This window comes from Phoca vitulina, unplaced genomic scaffold (assembly GCF_004348235.1).
Source record: "Phoca vitulina isolate PV1807 unplaced genomic scaffold, GSC_HSeal_1.0 scaffold37, whole genome shotgun sequence".
Taxonomy (NCBI): domain Eukaryota; kingdom Metazoa; phylum Chordata; class Mammalia; order Carnivora; family Phocidae; genus Phoca; species Phoca vitulina.
The window spans coordinates 15254984-15275691 of NW_022589740.1; the positions used below are offsets into that span (position 1 = coordinate 15254984).

The 20708-nt window shown below is 41.1% G+C and overlaps 1 pseudogene; it reads right to left on the reverse strand.

Annotated features, from left to right (window-relative positions):
- Positions 1–10676: 10676 nt before the first annotated feature.
- On the reverse strand, positions 10677–14655 carry LOC116646651 (annotated as a pseudogene).
- Positions 14656–20708: the final 6053 nt, after the last annotated feature.

A 20708-nucleotide genomic window follows, 5' to 3' on the forward strand; every position in this document is an offset into this window, starting at 1 on the left:
TAGGAAGAATCAGCAGGAAGCTTATAGGAAGAAAATTCATGCTCTGTGGGTGGAGGTTTTTGTTTCTGAATTTGCCGCCTATGAGAAATAGGAACTGGTGTTCCAAAGCCCTCCATTTGGAGTCATTGGTCTTGGGTACTTGACAATCATATGTGCTGTTGTGTTGGAAATTCAGCCAGCAAAATAGTTCTCTAAAGACCTTCCCTGAGGAAGGTTTGATCTAGGGAGATCTTAACAATCATGAGGGATGTATTTAGCCATTTGATAAAATATTTCTCTATGTCCTTTTAAAAGATACCTTTAGTAGATAGGCTTAACAATTAATATCCGGTTAAATTAAAACTGCCACAAACCAGAGCATAAATCTCGTCTTAAAAGGGCTTATGTATGCATGTAGAAAAAAGGAAATGAGAAAGAGATTTGTAATAAGGTAGAATGACATACTTAATATGCAGCCTAAAAGTTGGGTTCACTGACAAAAAGTCAGCTAGGTCTTAAACTTTTTAGACAAATTTGACTTGGTTCACGAGGGAGGCAGAAAACTCAGATCACTTATCTTTAGCTTCCCCAGTGTTTAGAGAAGAACAAAGTCAACAGCAAAGGTCTCAGTGGTGTACGTGCGATGAAAATTGAGTCACATTTTCACATGACGGTGGGTGTACACGTGTGAAACCAAACTGCCACACTACCTCCAAGTCAGAAACAATAAACCTGCAAAGGTGAAAATAAATTGTTTGTCCTTTCTTATTTTCTCCCCGAGACTCTATAATAAGCCATTATTTTTCTTTAGCCCATCTTCCCAGCTTTTGTTCCTCATTATTTTCATGAATTAATAAAGGAACGTACCAGCAGCATCTAAACTAATTTGATCTTATGGTTGCACAGAAGATAAATAACCAACCGACCCAAGAGCGATTTGAAGGCCATCCTGCCCCCTTTCTGTATTCCCCAGTGAATCATTTGACAAGATGCCACCAAAGCAGCCAGTTTAAGAGAATAGTATTAATGTGGACACAAAAGCAAGAAGCTCTGTGAGGACTATTAGCCAAAGTGTGTCTGCCTTCCACAGAGTGAACGCCTCCATTTCTAACAGTTCCGAATTATATGTGACATGCCCATATATGAGGTTTAGAAACGGAAAAGGTGAATTTGAGTGGCCTCCTTCTAATACCACGCTCACGCAATCAATTATATGAAGCTTATTTCAACAATACTCCCGTTTTTGCCAAGAATAGAAAAGGACTAGAAATAGAAAAGGGGGTAGGGCCTGATGGGACTGCAAATGATAAAATGTCCTGAAAATAAGGCAATAGACTCTCCAAGGCCATCAGGAGAGAACAGGGAAGATGGGGAAGGGGTATATCTAATCTACTTGATCTACTTGACCAGTAAAAAAAAAAAAAATCTTAGAAACAAAGAAAATTATAAAATGACACCAGTTAACAAATTAAAGATCAGTGTCCTGACCACTGTGTAGGACATGTTAAATTTCTAAGAAAGTACCTGGCAGTGTCAGATGCGGCTGGGCTGGGGAGGTGGTTGTCTGCTTGTCTGGTTATTGCCAATAGACCGTACTTGGTAGCATTTAAATGTGGTGATTTAAACACACTCTCTGTTTTATTTATTTTATTTTATTCAACTTGAGTGTCAGAAACTCCAGGGATGCTGAGTCACCCAAACTAAACTCGTAGAGGCTGTTATTAGAAACATAATGACAATTTAAGAATTTACAAGGAATAGCATAACTCTCACAAGGGGGCAGATTATTCATTTTAACCTGGAGGGCCCATATTCTTCCTAGTGAAAAACCACACGAAGAGGCAAATAAAATTCAAAAGGTTGTTTTCATCAACATGGGAAGTTCACTATGGAAGACAGAAGTTTAATGTCATTAGAAATTGGGAACCTACAGCATCCATACTCATAACAAGGATTAACTGCAAAACTGGGTGTCTTCTTGCCAAGACACTGAGCTTTTTTGGACATTACTTTTCTGACTCTCTTTTTTTTTTTTCTTTTCTGACTCTTTTTTATAATTGTTGATGACTTCCTTCCCTGTCTTTCTATTTGATGGATTCTTTCTTTAGATATCACAATAAGGTCAGTTAGGTATTATTATTGTTGTTGTCATTATTGTTAGTTTGTTCTTTAGACTATTTTCTTTTCTTGGAAGTATCCTAAAGCACCTCACTGTTCAAAGTGTGGCTTAGGGACCAGCAACATTGGTGGTACTTGGAGGCTTGCTGGAAACGCAGATTCTTGGGCCCTACCCAGACCTACTGAATCAGATTGTGCATTTTAATAAGCTCTTCAGGGACTTGGGTGCACATTAAAGCTTAGGATGCATTTCCCTCCCTACCTCTCCGTCCATCTCTCTTTCTACCTTTGCCTTTATAGTTGGGTTTAATTTAATATTGAAGTTCATCTCAGATGTGATCTCTTCTCTACACTGGCCCACTATGTTTTGAATTTATATCTTAGGTCTCAAAAGAATATCATCATTTCCAATTTCGGAGGCTTTTTCAACTGTTGCATCCGGAGAAACAAGCTCTCTGGAAACTGGGCTTGAAATTGTATCCCACGGTCCCGAGAGTGTACAGAAGACAAGCAGACACTTGAGACATCTCTGACATACAGCTCCATAACTGAATGAATAAATCTAAACTCCAGCTACCTTCGGATTAGTCAGGATTCTATAAGTTGGAAGTTACAGAAAAGCACCTAAAAAGGTTTAGACAAGCAGGAGAATTGTGGGTTCTCATAATGGTGAGGGTTGGAGTTTATGTCATTGACGATACAGAGACCCAGGACATCATGTCACCAGACTCTTGCTCATCACCTCTCACACCCGCTCTACTATCTCCCTCTGACGATGGTTGTCAGCACTTAGAAATTCAGCCCCTGGCTGGCTTGCAGTCTGATTTGCTTGATAACACAAGACAAGTTCTGTTCCTGTTACTTGAGAGACTGGGGTTCTAATATATGTCTGATCAAAATTAACCTACTAATTCCATTACTGCTTGAGCCAACTGTGGAAAGGTGAAGAAGCCAATTGTTAAGGAGATCATTAAGGGAAAGACACAGAGGAAAGAAGTAGGACTGATGGATCTGGACTCCATCCTTGTCCTTTATTCACCTCCAAGGACTGGAGGACCCACCCAGCACTGTGCACATGATTAGTGGTCACCCAGATAGACTGTCTCTTTTTCAATTAAGTGTTGCCATCTTTATGCTACTTCCGTTAATAATCCATTCATTATTTAGATTTCTTTTTCCAGCAGGAGTCAAATGCATAAAGCTAATCTGGCCCCTCTAAATTGTTTACAATATATTTAAGATTGAAAGCAAATGGTTTTCCATAACTTTATTCTAATCATCATATCATCATGGAGCTTGCTGTATTGATGTTTGTGTGTAAGTCCCATGATACAATTTTTACATATGTATGAAAACAAGAACAAACCACTTTGAGGGAGAAGCTTGTCAAGTTTAATCTTGTTTCCTATTTGGAGTGATGTCTCATTCAGGGACCATGAACTTGACAGTGCTATTTCTTTATATGGAAAGCTTCAGAAGGAATCACATAATAAAAGCCCAAACTTTATGAATAAAATTAAACTCAATCATCCTTGGAAGGCATTATTCAAACTGATTACTAATCAGAGCAAGTATGGAAAATGGATCCCCTGGTGGATAATGTTAATTTTTTTCTTTCTTTTCTCATCCCAGTCAAATACAGCTTGCTCTTAAAAGTATTTGTCTAAGATTAGGACCAAAGTTGAAACTCTGTGGTTGAGGGAAGACATTGATTTGGGAAGCTATAACATTCCTTAATTTGTCAAAGTGATGCTGTGCTCAGCCATCTTTGTGTTTGTCCTATAGTAGGTTACAGATCCTTCCAGTTACAACTCAGAGGGAGTGAAAAGTATCAGCTTTCCATCAGGAGGGTGAGCAGTAGTCTTTGACTTCCCTTGACCAAGGCAGATGCTGGGGAAGTTCATCCATTTGAACAGCACTCTTTAAAAATGACTGAACTCTTGGACATTCATGGGGACTGGTTATCCCACCAAAATAATACTGAAGATTACTTCCTGAGCGTTTAAAATATGTATGTCAGTCAGAATATAGGAAGCAAATAGATGGTACACTCCAACTGAGTAATTTAAACAAAATTGAATAATGCGATGTTGGTTCACAACCTCCATGGTAGCTTCCCAAATATAATTTGAAACTGGCTCCAATATGCAGAGGGTGGGAAAGACTGAAGAAAGAGGAAGGGTGCTCCAGACTGGTAAATGGCAGATTTAAAAAATAAGAGAACTTACATATGAGCCTTGTCTTGGGTGGCCATAAGATGAGTAGATCTCCACGTCTGCCCACCAAATCTTCAAACTCAGTATAGCAGCCTTAACTAGGTTAAGTCAAGTATACCACGCAGATGGTCTCAATATCATATTACTATCTCAAGGCTATGTCCTTGCAGAAACTTCTGGAAGTGGGGAAGCCAAGTGGAACCCACATTCCAAAGACAGAACAAGGGATGAGGAGCCTCCAATTGCCCAGATCCAACTCTTGGGTCAGCTGGCTGTCATGTCTTCTTGATGACTTCCTCCAAAATGGGAGTATTTACATAGCTGGGAGTAAATGTCAGGGAAATGGAGAGAGCACAATACCTTGAAGCTGGTCACAGTGGACCTTTACCACTGCTAGGTGTGAAAAGATGGGGACCCAATGATGGGAAGAAAGGGAGAGCTAAGTATGGCTAGGACTAGGGTGGGGCAGGTGAGAAGCTTAGGGTGCAAAATTTAGGGAGATATGCTCAGAGTCCCTTTTCTGGCTCTTACTCCCTGCCCCACCTCCACCCCATTGGATCACCATTGCCCCTGGAGCTGTTCATTTTTTTCTGTAACCTCTAATCTATAGACTCCAATCTGTAACCTCCAATCTGTAGACTCCAAAAGCAAGAGACCTTAGTTGGAATTTAGGTTTATTCAATTATAGGGCTATTGTGGGTACACCTCTGGTATGTCTGCTTGTCCCAGGGAACCACTGGCTCAGTCCTCAGAGAGCATATTTCCCTGTAATTCTGGTTGTTTTACATCTTTTAGATACAGACTTAAAGCAGAAGGTGGGAAGATTGACAGAAGAAACTTGTCGTTTGTCATAGGATGCCACCATTATAAGCTGATTCTGTACTTTCTTTCAAGAACTGCTTTTGAAAACAGAGGTAGGCTGAAGGGACATTATCACAGTCAGGACTACACACTTTCCAAGCCAAGCCCTAGATGGAGAAACACTCAGGCAACATTATTCCCCAGCATCTTAACTATTTTGCTTTCCCTTGACTCTCCCATCCCCATGCCAACAAATCCAGAAGACCTGTATCACTTTGGAGATGGAATTAAATACACTAGTATTTCATGCATTTAGAGATCTGCTTGCTTAGTGGCAAAGATCAAAACCTTTTCTTTCAAGCTTGGAAGCAAAAGAAGCATGGGTTACTGTTTAACCACAATCTGTGCCTCTTCCCAACAATATGTGTACTCATCACTCATTTCTGGATGTCCCCAGGCTTACCCTGAACCCCTAGTTAGTCAAGAGGATGATGGTTTGATCTGCTCAATCTATGTATTTCCCCTTAGGAAGGTCCTGCCTGGCCAGACTGATCCTTAAACTATCATATTGGAGAATCTAGAGGAAAAGGAGAAAAGAAGAGAATGGAAAGAGGCACATAAAAAGAAGATGTGGAGGGATTTGGGAAGAATCCCAAGTGGAAGAAAGCAACTGTGGCATGTGAGGGCAGTGTTCAGAGCAGGAAAAAAAATGGGAGCTTTAAATAAGTATTGCTGGAAATTGTGTCTTTTTTTTTTGGTGTTAAGAGAAACATACAAAAGGACATGAGTTATTTCTAAATTGCTTTTGATTACATGGACAGTGCTCTTTTGACTGCAACTTTACTCTGACACTGCACCACATGAATCACATCACATAAGCATTCCTATCTCTTCTTGAAAAGATATCTCTGTCTCTCTCTCCTTCTCACACTTTCCTCCTTCTGACTTCCCCCCATCTTCCTACCCAATTCATCAAGGTTTTTTTTTTTAATGTAGTTTTTATGGATTTATAAGACTGTAGGTGCTGGGATATTATTCTACCCACAAATTTAGACAATGGTGATGAAACAAAGGCATTGTCTCAGACACCTGGTCCTAAATTTTTGGCTTTTGAATATTATCTTCTCTCTACTGTGTGCTGTGTATCACAGTCATAATGAATTTTGCTAAGTTTTTTTTTCTGATTCTACCCCATTCTCTCCTGTATGAACCCACATACTCCAAGGGCCTTATCTCATCCTGAACTTGTTTCCAGCCTAAGCCCCGGACTGGACAGCATCAGCAGTCCTTCTCCTTTAGATGGCATGCTTCCATTACAGTTTGCCTTCATTTCCTAGGGCTGCCTTAAAAATCACCATAAAACAGATGGCTTAAAACAACAGAGATTTATTCTTTCACGGTTCTGGAGGCTAGCAGTCCAATCAAGGAGTCAGCAGGGCCATGCTGACTTTGAGGGAGACTTTGGGGAAGAATCCTTCCTACTTCTTCCCAGCTTCTAGTCAGTGCCAGCGATACTTGGTCTTCCTTGTCACTCCAATGTCCGCCTCCATCTTCACATGGCCTTCTTCCCTCTGTGTGCATCTTCTCTTTGTCTCTGTATCTGCTCTTAACTTTTTTTTTTTTTTAAAGATTTCATTTATTTATTTGAGAGAGAGAGAGAGAGTGCTAGCTGGGGGAAGTGCAGAGGGAGAGGGACAAGCAGACTCCATGCTGAGACAGAGCCTGACCCAGGGCTTGATCTTACAACCCTGAGGTCATGACCTGAGCTGATATCAAGAGTTGAATGCTTAACTGACTGAGGCCCTCAGGAGCCCCGTCTGTGTATCTGCTCTTATAAGGACACCAGTAATTGGATTTAGAGACACATTACACAATTTTATACCGTTCAACAAGCACATCCTTTCCCTTCACCTAGAGGCCCCACGCCAGCCCAAGATTGCCAACTTCATTGAGTCCGTGGCCAAGAGTGGACACAGAAGTTAGATTTGCACACTGACCCTCTGGGTTGCTGCTATTAAAATGCAGTGTTAGGCATTCAGCTTGCTCTGACATTTCAGCTGTGCCTTTTCCAGAAAGGCATTTGTTGCATGGGCTGTGGGGACATATTTTGGTATGGGGCTGCAGCAATTTGGTTCGGTTGCAATAATGGGGCTTAAAGCTCACTGAGATTATCCAGGTACTCAGACCGAGCACATCAACTCTAAGGCACAATCCACTTTATCCTTTTATAAATACTTGAGAAAGCATTGACAGATTTGCTTGACAATGGTTTAAACACTCCTGTCCTCCCAGTAAAGGAAGAGCCCGGTTCTTGAGAGTCACTTTGACTTGTTGGCACATTTCAGTGCTAATGGCTGCCTTGTAATGCAGATTTATGGAACTAGATTGAACTCTAACCAGAAGCCAGAAAAAAAATGGCCAAAAGGGGGGAAATAGAAATTACCTCTTGCTATGTAGACCCTTGAATTGAAAGGGCAAGTAAAATCCGAATTTTTAAAATGAATTTACAAATCAAAACAGAAGAGCAATGCCCTACGCATTTATTTTTATATAAAGATTCGGTGTCCTGTAGCTTTGAGTGTGGCCGGAGATGTCTCTCATTGCTGCCTTGAGTTTCCTCGAGGTATCATTACAGCCTGGCTTGGGGCCCATCTTGATATTTTGTGGTGTTTGTTGCCTCGCAAAACCACTAGGAAGATTGAGATGCCCAATATAACCAGTGTGGAGTGGTAACTAAAACCAGTAATCTTGTAAGTTTAAGGCAAAATATAATGTGTCCTAAGGGCCAAGCAGGTAACAGAAATACAAGAGGTGAGCAGGGTGAGGGCTTTGTTGCTGGAGAGCCCAGACCCCAGCTGCTTGGGCAGCTGATAATCATTTCCAGAGATTGTCGCCCCGTCAGAAGGTGGGTTTCAGTACCAGTCGAGTCAGATATTAAAATTCTTTAAGGAAAACTAAACCATTTCAACTTCTCTGTAAAATTCCTGCTTCTTTAAAATGTAGATGACTGGTTAAAGTTTTTTAAAAACACAGTCCAGGTAAAATCATCATCATCATCTTCATTATCATCATCATGATCATCATCTTCATCATCATCTTCATCTTCATCACCTGTAAAACCTCCCTTGTGCAAGCATCCACTGATTTTAAATTTTCATTCCAAGATTAAAGAGGAAATACCTTTCACTGGAGAAAAAAACAAAACAAAACAAAACAACTTTTTATCAACCTGGCATGTTATTAACAGTAAGTCTGTGTTTTAGACAAAAAGACTTGGTTTGTACTCAAAACTCTGTCACTCACAAACTCAAAGCCCTTGGAGCAAGTCATTTTCACTCTTGAGACCTCCATTTTCTTATGTTGGACTAAATGATTTCTGCCTGGTTCCATTGCTCTCATTTACTCTGCAGTTCTGTGATCAAGCACCTTGAGGGCAAACACGGTGTCCCTTCCCGCCAATATCTTGCACAGTACCTGGCGGGGAGTCAGCACTCCATATGTGTTGCTCGATGCAGGACTACATGTGTGAGTGAATGAATCGGTGTTATCTCCATTTTTAAGATGAGTAAACTGAGTCCCAGAGAGGCTAAGTAATGTGTCTAAGTTCTTACTGTTAAATAGGGCAGAGCCAGGACAGAGAGCCTTCACCGTTCTGTCCACCAGGTAGTCAAAGGAAAAACATTGAATGCAGAACATGAGGGATGTACCAAATGCAAACCCCTCTAAGATTAGATTGCCAGAGTTCAGTTTGCTACTGGTCACTTTTTTCCTAGTTGTTTGTTTATTTATTTATTTATTTATTTATTTATTTATTTATTTATTTTTTAAAAGATTTTATTTATTTATTTATTTATAGGACAGAGAGAGACACAGCGAGAGAGGGAACACAAGCAGGGGGAGTGGGAGAGGGAGAAGCAGGTTTCCCACCAAGCAGGGAGCCCGATGTGGGGCTCGATCCCAGGACCCTGGGATCATGACCTGAGCTGAAGGCAGACGCTTAACGCCTGAGCCACCCAGGCGCCCCCCTAGTTGTTTATTTATTACTATTAAGATACAATTTACATACAGCAAAATTACCCAGTATTAGTGTATGGTTTGGCAAATTTTGAAAACATACCATCATATAACCATAACCAAAATCAAGATAGACCACAGTTCCATCAAAATTATACATATATTAGGTGCACATAAAGTCCTTCAACTGATGTTCACTATTTTTCAGATGTTTTCCTTTCCATGTTTCACTTTGGGTTTTTTCTATGGCTGTATCTTTAAATTCACAGATATTTTCTAGTATATTTAATCCCATCCTGTGTATGATTCATCTCAAACTTTGGGTTTTCCTTTTTTTTTCTCAATTTAAATTCAATTAATTAACGTATAAAGTGTTACTAGTTTCAGAGGTAGAGGTCAGTGATACATCAGTCTCATATAACACCCAGTGCTCATTATATTACGTGCCCTCCTTAATTTCCATCACCCAGTTACCCCATCCCCCCACACCCCTCGCCTCCAGCCACCCTCAGTCTGTTTCCTATGATTAAGACTCTCTTATAGTTTGTCTACCTCTCTGATTTTGTCTTGTTTTATTTTTTCCTCTCTTCCCCTATGATCCTCTATTTTGTTTCTTAAATTTCACATATGAGTGAGATCATATGATAATTGTCTTTCTCTGATTGACTTATTTCGCTTAGCATGATACCCTCTAGTTCCATCCACGTCATTGCAAATGGCAAGATTTCATTTTTTGATGGCTGGGTCATATTCCATTGTGACCACCACACCACACCACATCTTCTTTATCCATTCATCTGTCGATGGACATCTGGGCTCTTTCTATAGTTTGGTTATTGTGGACATTGCTGCTATAAACTTTGGGGTGCAGGTGCCCCTTCGGATCACTACATTTGTATCTTTGGGTAAATACCCAGTAGTGCAATTGCTGGGTCATAGAGTAGCTCCATTTTCAAACTTCATGTTTTTCATACCTCAAGTTAAATTTGTATTTTTTAAAAAGATCTTATATACCTCTCCTTACCATGCTTACATTTTCTCTACCTTCTTGGTATATAAGTTATAGTTGTAGTAACTGTTTTAATGTACTTGGTACTAATTCTATCGTCTTCTTTATTTATGGGTCAGTTTTGATAAGCTAATTTTTCTTCTCATTATGGGTCACATTTTCCTGCTTTGAATGATTGATAATATTTGACTGAATGCCAGATGTTTTTAATTTTACTTCCTGGGTGCTGGATATTCTTTTATTTAAAAACATACCCATGGACTTGGTGCTGGGATCCATATAAGTCACTTCGAAATTCCTGAAACTTTTTGAGGCTTTCTTTTTTTGGGGGGAGGAGGATACAGTATGCTTTATTGATGGTACATGACAAGGTAGAGCTCCTCAAGCCCCTCCTCTTTTTCAGGAGTTCTGGGATGGAAACTGTGTAGAGGTCATGAGATTCTCAGTGTGTTGGGGAATGAGTTGGGGCAAGGACTCCCCAGCAGCTGAGGGCTTCTCTCTTTCTCTTGCTCTCACTGGGGCTGGTGGTCTGGGGACTCTTACTCCTTGGACGCCATGTGGACCATTAGGTCCACCACCCAGTTGCTATAGCCAAATTCATTGTCATACCCGGAAATGAGCTTGACAAAGTGGTCATTGAGGGCAATGCCAGCCCCAGCATCAGAGGTGGAAGAGTGGGTATCCGGTCCTCAGTGTAGCTCAAGATGCCCTTGACGGGGGGCCCTTTGATGCCAGCTTCATTGCCTTCTTGATGTCATCATATTTGGCAACTTTCTCCAGGTGGCAGTTCAGATCCACGACTGACGCGTTGGGTGTGGGAACACAGAAGGCCATGCCCATGAGCTTCCCATTCAGCTCAGGGATGACCTTGTCTATAGCCTTGGCGGTGCCAGTGGAAGCAGGGATGATGTTCCGGGCAGCCCTTCAGCCATCATGTTGAGGCTTGCTCTTTAAGCTTCATAGAGTGGGAGCAGAGGAACCCTTATCATAGGGCAGATTATGCCCCACTATTAAGGTGATAGCCTCCTGAGCACTCTGCCCAACATCCCATGAGCCACGAGGTTTGTCTACTCTGGCGGCAGGAGCAGGATCTATCCCAGATCTGTGTAAGCTCCAGGATGTCCCCACCTGCAAATTTTCTGGTAGTTTTTCCCCTGGCCTCATATAGTTTCCTCACACACATAAACTGGTTAGTATGACGATGTGCAGAGTTCACGCTCCTCACCGTTCTCTGCTCTCTGGTACCTGAGCTACAAACCTTAGCTGCCTGGACTTCAGAAATGCCTTCTCAATCTCCCAACTCAGAGGGACCTCAAGACTACTTGGGTTTTCCTTTCCCTAAGTGGGACCAGGATACTGTCTCCAAGCAGCAAGCTAGGGTAAAAACACAACTCCCCTTCCTTGTCTCCTCTCTCTCTCAGAGACCACTGCACTACCCCATGTGCTGTCTAATGTCTGAAAAACATTTTTCTTAGATTTGTCTGGCTATTTATTTCTTAAGAGTGTGCATTCAGGAAGGGAATAGAAATCCAGTCCTCCTTATTCCATCTTGGCAGGAAGCAGGTCATTGGTCCCTTTTTGATTTTCCCAGCCTCCTGTTCAGCCACTCATGAGGAGATTCTTTAAATGTCTCTTCTTCCTTTCTTCCCCTCACAATGGCAGCTTCAGATTTCCTTCCTGGTCACATCGCCTCTAGTTCGTAAATAAATAGGCAATGGGAATAACTTTATTATTTTATTACTAGTCAATAACCATGGGTAATTCACTTTTTCAATTGATCTATGTTGCTTATAAATCGCTGCATCAGCCCCTACTCCAGTTTCGTATTGATTTCTGGCACAAATGCACAACTCTGCGAGCTGCCTGCCTGTCTTGGGTCCTGCTGTGCTCCTAGTGTTTGAACTTGCTTCTTGATGCCACCTGCTGTCCCGTTCATCTCCAGGGGCTTTATATTGCTCACATTCATCCAGATTCATTCAAGAATTATTGTGGAGCACCTACTAGTCCTGTGTTAGACCCTGGGAGCACAGATGTGAGCAAAGAAGCCATTGCTCCTATCTTCATGAACTTGACTCTATAATAAAGGGCATAAACTGTAATCAAATATTCATATGTATATCTATAAGAATAGGACTCTAAAGACTTGAAAATGCTGGATAAAATTGTTTTTCAAACAATTCTTTTTAAAACCATAGCTGAGTAGCTAATAAAGAGAAAAAAATGACAGGTTTGATATAAAAATGGTAGAATTGCTCTGAAAGAAGCTATCATGGGCATCAAGGTCTGCATCCCTACTGTCCCCAAAACTGGTTTTCAACAGGCCACAGGTGAGAGGGGGACAGGAAACACATCTGGAGGTCAAGAAGGAGCTCCAGGTTAGAAGCTTTACAGAGAGTGGACCTGAAGGAATGAGCCTACAGTGTGAATCAGCCAAATTCTACCCTCCCACAAGGCTCCTGCAGTCTCACCCTTGGCTGAATCTTCTGATAGAGCAGAAAAACAAAAAGAGGCTACTCTGAGATGCATTACGACAGCCTCCGGTTACCTGATTTTGGTGCTTGCATTTATTTTTTTAATTATTTTTTTAATTATTATGTTCAGTTAGCCAACATATAGTACATCATTAATTTTTGATGTAGTATTCAACGATGTATTAGTTTCGTGTAACACCCAGTGCTCATCACAACATGTGCCCTCCTTAATGCCCATCACCTGACTACCCCATCCCCCCACCCCCTCCCTTCTGTAACCCTCAGTAACTGTGGAAGGAGCCGAGATGTCCTTCAACAGATGAATGGATAAAGAAGATGTGGCTCATATATACAAGGGAATATTACTCAGCCATCAGAAAGGATGAATACCTACCTTTTGCATCGACATGGATGGAACTGGAGGGGATTTTGCTAAGTGAAATAAGTCAAGCAGAGAAAGACAATTATCATATGGTTTCACTCATATGTGGGACATACGGAATAGTGTGGGTGCTTGCATTTAAACGTGAAAACAAAGATGCTCAGGCCAAAAATATAATTTGAAGTACTGCCGGCAGTTCGTAGATAAAATAAATGCAAATGACTGTTTAACATAGGGCGAGATGATGAAAGATGATGAACTTTGGTCATAATATAGGTACACGGAGATAATACTTTGTAGCTACCGAATTGGTAAAAATATCCAAGTGCCTCCGTTTCCGTTGCTGGCGATGCTACGGAGCAACAGACATTCTTACGTACTGCTGATGGTCTGACGAAATGCTTTGACCCGACTGGAGGAGAATAGCTGGTAAAATTCACATCAATCCTGTTTGGGGGAATCTATTCCGAAGATATGTCAGAAAAAAAATACAAATTGATGTCAGCGCATGACTAAATGTTGCAGCTCAGGTGCCTGGGGGGCTCAGTCAGTTAAGCATCTTCCTTCAGCTCAGGTCATGATCCCGGGGTCCTGGGATCGAGCCCCAGGTTCAGCTCCCTGCTCAGCGGGGAGCCTGCTTCTCCCTCTGCCCCTCCCTCCTGCTACTGCGCTCTCATGTGCTCTCTCTCTCTAGCAAAAATAAATAAATGAAATCTTTAAAGAAAAGAAAAAATAAAAATTGCAGCTCGATGTGTAACAGAGAAAGACTAGAAACAACCCAAATGTTTGTAGAGTACTAGATGAATAAGTTATTGTAGTATTGTACTAAGAAGTTAATTGAATATCAACAAAATTTTTGCTATCTGCTGTTTATAAGAAACATATCAGAAATATAAGAACTTAGAATGACTGAAAGTAAAATGACAGCAAAAGATATATAAAGCAAAATCTAACCCCAAGGAGGGAGATAAAAACATTAATTTTAGGTAAAATAGAATTTGACAAACTCTTATAAGAGATAAAGAGCTCAGTGTATTAATAAATGGTTAATTTCACCAGGAAGATATAACATGTCTAACTTTGTATACACCTAATACTATAGCTAAGAAATATGTAAATTAAAACATACAGAATCCAAGGAGAAATTGACAAATCTACCAGCATAGAACATTTTTAACAGCAGATGCAGTAACTACTAGATCAAACAGAGAAAAATCATAAAGATTGTGGCAGAGACAGCTACTTTCCTTCTAATATGTGGGCTTATTTTTCTTCCCTTAAATAGGGACTTTGCTATCCAGAGTAAAGACTATATTTCCCTGCTTCCCTGACACTCAGGGACAGTTGTATGACCCAAAGTTCGTGCTAAAGGAAAAAGAGCGGAAGCAGTAAGTACACCCTCTGGGTCATGCCCTTGGAAGGAAAGGGCCAGCCATCCAGGTCCATTTTTTTCTCCCTCCAGCTGGCTGGAATGAAGATGTGAGGGCAAGAGCTAGAGATGGACCATGAGACAGAGGCCTCCAGCTGGCTGGAATGAAGATGTGAGGGCAAGAGCTAGAGATGGACCATAAGACAGAGGCCATGTGTTGAAGGAAGAGCAACAAAATAGGAGTGTGGGCCCTGGACATGGTAAACACCTCGGATTGCTTACGTGATAACTGTCATGTTCGAGGAAAGTAAACTCCTGTCTGCTTTGAGCCACTGTTATTTTGGGTCTGTGATACAACCTCTACATCATAACAAATACGGATTTAGTCCCTGGAAGTGGAGCTGGAGAAACAGAATCTAGGTGACATTTGCTGGAAAGACACACTGCAGGCTTACAAGAATGAGCGCATGGCAGGCTGAAAATCTGGGGCCTGGGGCAAACCATTTGGCAAATCTGTCTCCTCAGATACTTTGGCAGGTTTTTCACATGCTGACACAGCCTTCCCCTTCAGTTCTTTTATTTTGAATGACTTCAAGGTAGCTGCCAATAAGTTGAAGCAGAGCCGGATTGGCAGAGCACACAGATCATTAATAAAACTCCAGAACTGTAAAACTGCTTAGATGTTTTTCAACCTTGTTCACATCATGCGCTTGGAATATAATATAATATTTGTGTGGCCCATAGGGGCAGGTGAATGAGGCTACTCAAGCCAATGGTGACCAGCTTGCATACTCCCATCATCCCAAACAGAGGCTCAGGGGAACAATATATTGGATGTGTTTGTAACCTAATCTGTGCCTAAACCGTATGCCCAGCACACTGTCTGAATAGCTCTGTTTTACATCAGATCTCTAGTTGTGGTCATTCCAACATGGAACCGGCCAGAAGCAAGCAACCTAAGAAGCCTAAGGGAATTTGGCCAAAGAACGCACAAACCTAGCCTGCAAATACCTGTGCTTTTTGACTTCTTAAGGCAATTTCCAAGCCCCCACGTCTGGACAAGGAGGGATTGCCTGCGATACCATGGCCTCACCAAGGGGACACACTTCCAGTAGCCACTTCAATGTGCCACCGACACATTCATGACAAGGCTCTATTACTTCACCTGGATGGCGAACATCATGCATGGTTACCTTATTATTAGCCTTTAAAATGTACCTTTATCGTATATTCTCTTCATATGTATGACATAGTTCACAATGAAAAAAATTTTATTTCATTAAAGTATTTGCAACTTTGGAAGGGCTTTGAAAGAGGTTAAAGCTTCCATGAGGGGTCAGGAGAGGAGTCATTGACTGTTCCTCTCAGGCCTTCTGCATCTGTAACTGATATTCATCGCAGTCATTCATTGAGCACACGAAGGATTTCCAAATAAACACTTTTGTTCTTTCTTAACATACAGTTCACTGGGTTAGGAAGAGTTCAGTTCGTCTTCGGAAGTGGCGCAGGTTCAGCAGCAACCGAAGCTGAGTTGAGCACGATTTTTGGCCCCAAAACACATGTGGAGGTCATGTGACACCCACAAAGAAGCAGGCATTGGAAGAACACCCCTCCCCTAATTTGGTTCCTAGTTTCTTTGGTTAGTTGCCCCAGAGTCGTCTCAAAGCAGAAGACTTTTAATCCCTAAAAAAAAAAAAAAAAAATCAACAGTTAGAAGAAAGCACATGGGAAATCACTGAATCAAGCATCAAGGAAAGTACACTCAGTTCACTCAGTATCTCTGATCCAGTTATGACTCATTCATGAAAACGTTTAAAATCCCCAAATCATTTCTTGTGCTTGTGTGGAATGTGGGCTTGGGTGCTCCAGTTAGCAGGATACAAAATTCTCTTACAGTGACTTGGGGGGGGTGGTGGGGGGGTGGTAGAAACGCTTGCCCTCCAGAGTGGAAGTTGGTAGAAAAAGTATATTTACTGTGAGGGAACATATTACTGGCCAAACTGGCCAATCTGTTGACATGAGGAGCATGTTATTAAAACAACAAAGAAAACAAGAAAAAGAAAGTTGTATTTTATGTGGTCATTCAATTACAGGTGGCCGTGGGTGTATGTATGTGGGCCTGCCACAGCAAAATAAGATGATCTATCATTTATTAAGTGCCTACTCTGTGCCCAGAATGATGTGAGGCACTTGAGGCACATTATCTGTCATTTTTACAAACACACTTTGGTGTAGGCTTTATTATCCCCATTTGACATAGGTAGGTTCAGTATCTCTCCTAGATCTAAGAAACTCTGGCTTGAAGCAAAAAGTATAGAAAGAGCTGTTAGCTCCCGCCTGTTCTGGAAGGAGCTCTGCTTTGATGATGCTTTTCCCACCTGAGCAAAATGTAGTGTCTGCTTATTCCTAAGTGACTTATCCAGCATCTTCATCAGCTTAAAGGGTTGGAACTCTCCTTCGTTCTTCCAGATGTGCCCCGCTGGTTGCTCTTCCCCACATCTCTTTTATCTGTGTTTGGTCCTCCTCTGTTGGGTCCCACTTCTCCTGGACCTTGGGTCCTGATGCTGAGTTTTTGTCCATCATTACCTTAGATGGTCCTTCACCTTCCAGATGGAGCTTTCTGGAAGCCCTTGTATATGGTCCTCAAAAGGATGGGTCTAGTGTAAAGGTCTTTGCTCCTTCTTCTCATCTCATTCTACACTAACAACCTAGAACAGCCCTAAAGGTAAAGTCCAAGCTCCTCAAGATGGCTTATATAGCATGAGAGTCCGTTAGATATCACTTTATTGTCTTATGTTAAGTCTACTGTGGAGGACTCAAAAGAATGAAAAGCTAAACATTCCTTTCATTCATCTTCTGAAAGGATAACCAAGCGTTTGTCTTTTGGATTGCTTGCCCTAGTAATAGTAGGGATTAAGAATTCCTTTGTTTCTCCAGAATGTCACCAAAAATACCTTTGAACACCTTTGTTTGGAAGATATGGGGCTATGTAAGAGAGAATAGAAATAGGTACTTTGAGAAATAAAGGATTGTGACACAATCCTAGAAAGAACCAATTCTTGGCTTCCGTGAAACTGGAAGTGCAGGTGAGTTCTGGGTTTCATGAATAGCAGGGACCAGAATTCTGGTCCACAGGGCATGGCAGGACCTCAGGTGAACATGTGTTCTGGAATGGTAGGCCCTGAGCCCTGCATCTCAGGCTCTATGGAAAATGTGCCTGTCTCCGCAGTGTTCATCATGGGTGGAGAGATGTTTCTGGCCCTCACGTGGAAAGAACCCAAGCCAAAGAGCACTGAGAGCAGAGCTAGGAGAGCTGAAACATCAGAGGTCCCTCATCAACTTTGCTGGAATATGAACCCTCCAGCATTCCTGTGCGCGGGAGAAGAAAGGAGCACAGAAATGTGACTGAGAATAGCTATTCCTCAGTCCTTAGCAGATCAGAACTGAGTCACCTTTTAAAATTTAGGAATAAAGAGAACTATCATTTTTTCCTACATCTCTAGAGTCCTGGTCCAAATTTACCTCCTCAGTTTTACCTTATACATATATGAAATTTTATTTTACCTTACTCCCGTTTAGTTACAAATTTTCCAATTTTTCAAGCACACCATGAGTTTCCTTGACACCAAACCTTTGCATTTATCAGTACATCTTCTTGAAACATTTCTATCTCCTCCTTCCCACCCCCAACAGGTGCAAGTGTGCGTGCGCACGTGTACACACACACACACACACACACTGACCAACGTGCATTTATCCTTAGGTGAACAGAAATTTGGAATGGACCCTCTGACCCCCAGTGTGTTGGCAAGCTTGTCTGTTTTGATTCATTTGTGTAGCTGATGAGGGATTTGTACTTGCTTAATTTGGTCACTGCTAAATGCAGCAAAGAAGACTTGCACAGAAAAAAATAAAATTTGTGTGTAGCCCTGATTTGGAAAGGAACAAAAGTGCTAGCAGAGTTAAAAGAATCTTACACAGAAATATGTTTCCAATCAAAGCTGAGAAATACTGCAAACCAAAAGACTGTCACTTGCCTTTTATTATAAATCTGATAGACTAGCAAAGGCCTTGAATTGCTCATCTCTGGTTACAAATCCATAAAATAGTCCTCTCTGAGGAGCTATTTCAACCTTTTTTTAATATAACACTCATTATAAATTAATTCTCCCTGACAACTAACTAGGGAAATATTTTAATCTAGATAGACAAAAATCATCCTCTTCTAAGAAGCCTCCGTAAATTCTATGTTCTGTTACTAGAAATGTTTTCATTCAGGTTCAGGAGTGATTTGCAAACTAATGTTGTTTTGATGCATCTAATACACAATGTAGTTGCCAAGTTTATCTACTGAATTAGTTCCTCTTGGCACAAATTACATTGGGAGTAATCTTGGGGAATGATAGTGAAATTGAACCTTGTTTCATGTTTTGATTACCTGTATTATTATGACTTTTCTCCCCTGAAAGACTTGAAAAAAACAATTAAATTTTTCTTGGGAATAGAATGAGAGCAAATATTATTCTGCTGGGCAGACACATAAGTGTAAAATAACACAAATGTTTCAAAGAAACCAAAAACAACACTGCCCACTGGAGGTTTGTCTTCTTGTCAGAAGCCTATAGATTAGGTTTGCTACATTAAAATCAAATAATACATATTTCAGTCGAGGGGATATTGAGAGTAGAATTATAGTTCTGTGTTCTGCACATAAAACATCAGCAAATAATTCAGTGGTTGCTGAAGAGTTGTTTCTTTGGGTAGGGATTTTGCCAGCATGTTTTGCAGCTTTGCAATTCTCTTGAGCAAAGTGATAAAGGTGATAAATGTCTATTTTGAATTAACTCCTGTTACAGTGAAGTGCCAGTTGATCCGAGCTCTTTCAGTCATGACAATTCAAATGTATCTCATCCTTTTTATGAAATCTGGGCAATCCCTTCTTGCATAGCTACAGCTGACAAGAAGTACACCTCCCAAGAGGTAAAAGATGGATGGGAATCATTGATTTCTGAAATGTCGCTGTCAGATGGCCCTGGACACTCTGCAGTCATTCAATAGCAAAGTGGTTCCCCCACCTCTGCTCTGAATTCTCATCATCTATTCCATCTGAGGCTGAGTCTTTGGAACTTACCGAAAAAGGAAAGACATTGATGTTTATATTTTCCTGCATCTATTTATGAAATCGGTTTGATTATAAATAGAATGTGACCATCATACTTTCCTGACAATATACTGAATCATAAAAATGTTTAAGAGTTAGCAAAACAGAAAACAACAGATGTGGGCAAGGATGTGGAGAAAGGGGACCTCTCTCACACCACTGGTGGGAATGCAAGCTGGTGCAGCCACTCTGGAAAACAGTATGGAGTTTCCTCCAGAAGTTAAAAATAGAACTACCCTGCCACCCAGCAATTGCACTACTAGGTATTGACCCCAAAGATACAGATGTAGTGAAAAGAAGGGGCACATGCAGCCCAATGTTCATAGCAGCAATGTCCACAATAGCCAAACTGTGGAAAGAGACGAGATGCCCTTCAACAGATGAATGGATAAAGAAGATGTGGCTCATATATACAATGGAATATTACTCAGCCATCAGAAAGGATGAATACCCACCCTTTGCATCGACATGGATGGAACTGGAGGGGATTATGCTAAGTGAAGTAAGTCAAGCAGAGAAAGACAAATACCATATGATTTCACTCATATGTGGAACATAAGCAATAGCATGGAAGACCATAGCGGAAGGGAGGGAAATCTGAAGGGTGAGAAATCAGAGAGGGAGACGAACCATGAGAGACTATGGACCCTGGGAAACAAGTTGACGGTTTCAGAGGGGAGGGGGTCACAGGGTGATGGGTATTAAGGAGGGCACATGTTGTGATGAGCACTGGGTGTTATACGCAACTAATGAACCATTGAACACTTCATCAAAAACTAATGATGTACTGTACAGTGGCAAACTGAACACAATAAAAAAAATAAAAAAATAAAAGTAAAATAAAAAAAATGAATACTACATCAAAAACTAATGATGTAATGGGGTGCCTGGGTGGCTCAGGCATTAAGCGTCTGCCTTCGGCTCAGGTCATGATCCCAGGGTCCTGGGATCGAGCCCTGCATTGGGCTCCCTGCTCAGCGGGGAGCCTGCTTCTCCCTCTCCCGCTCCCCCTGCTTGTGTTCCTGTTCTCGCTGTCTCTCTCTCTCTCTGTCGAATAAATAAATAAAATCTTTAAAAAAAAAAACAAAAAAAAACTAATGATGTACTATATGTTGGCTAACTGAACAATAAATAAATAAATAAATAAATAAATAAATAAATAAGAGTTAGGGGAGAACCAAAAGATCA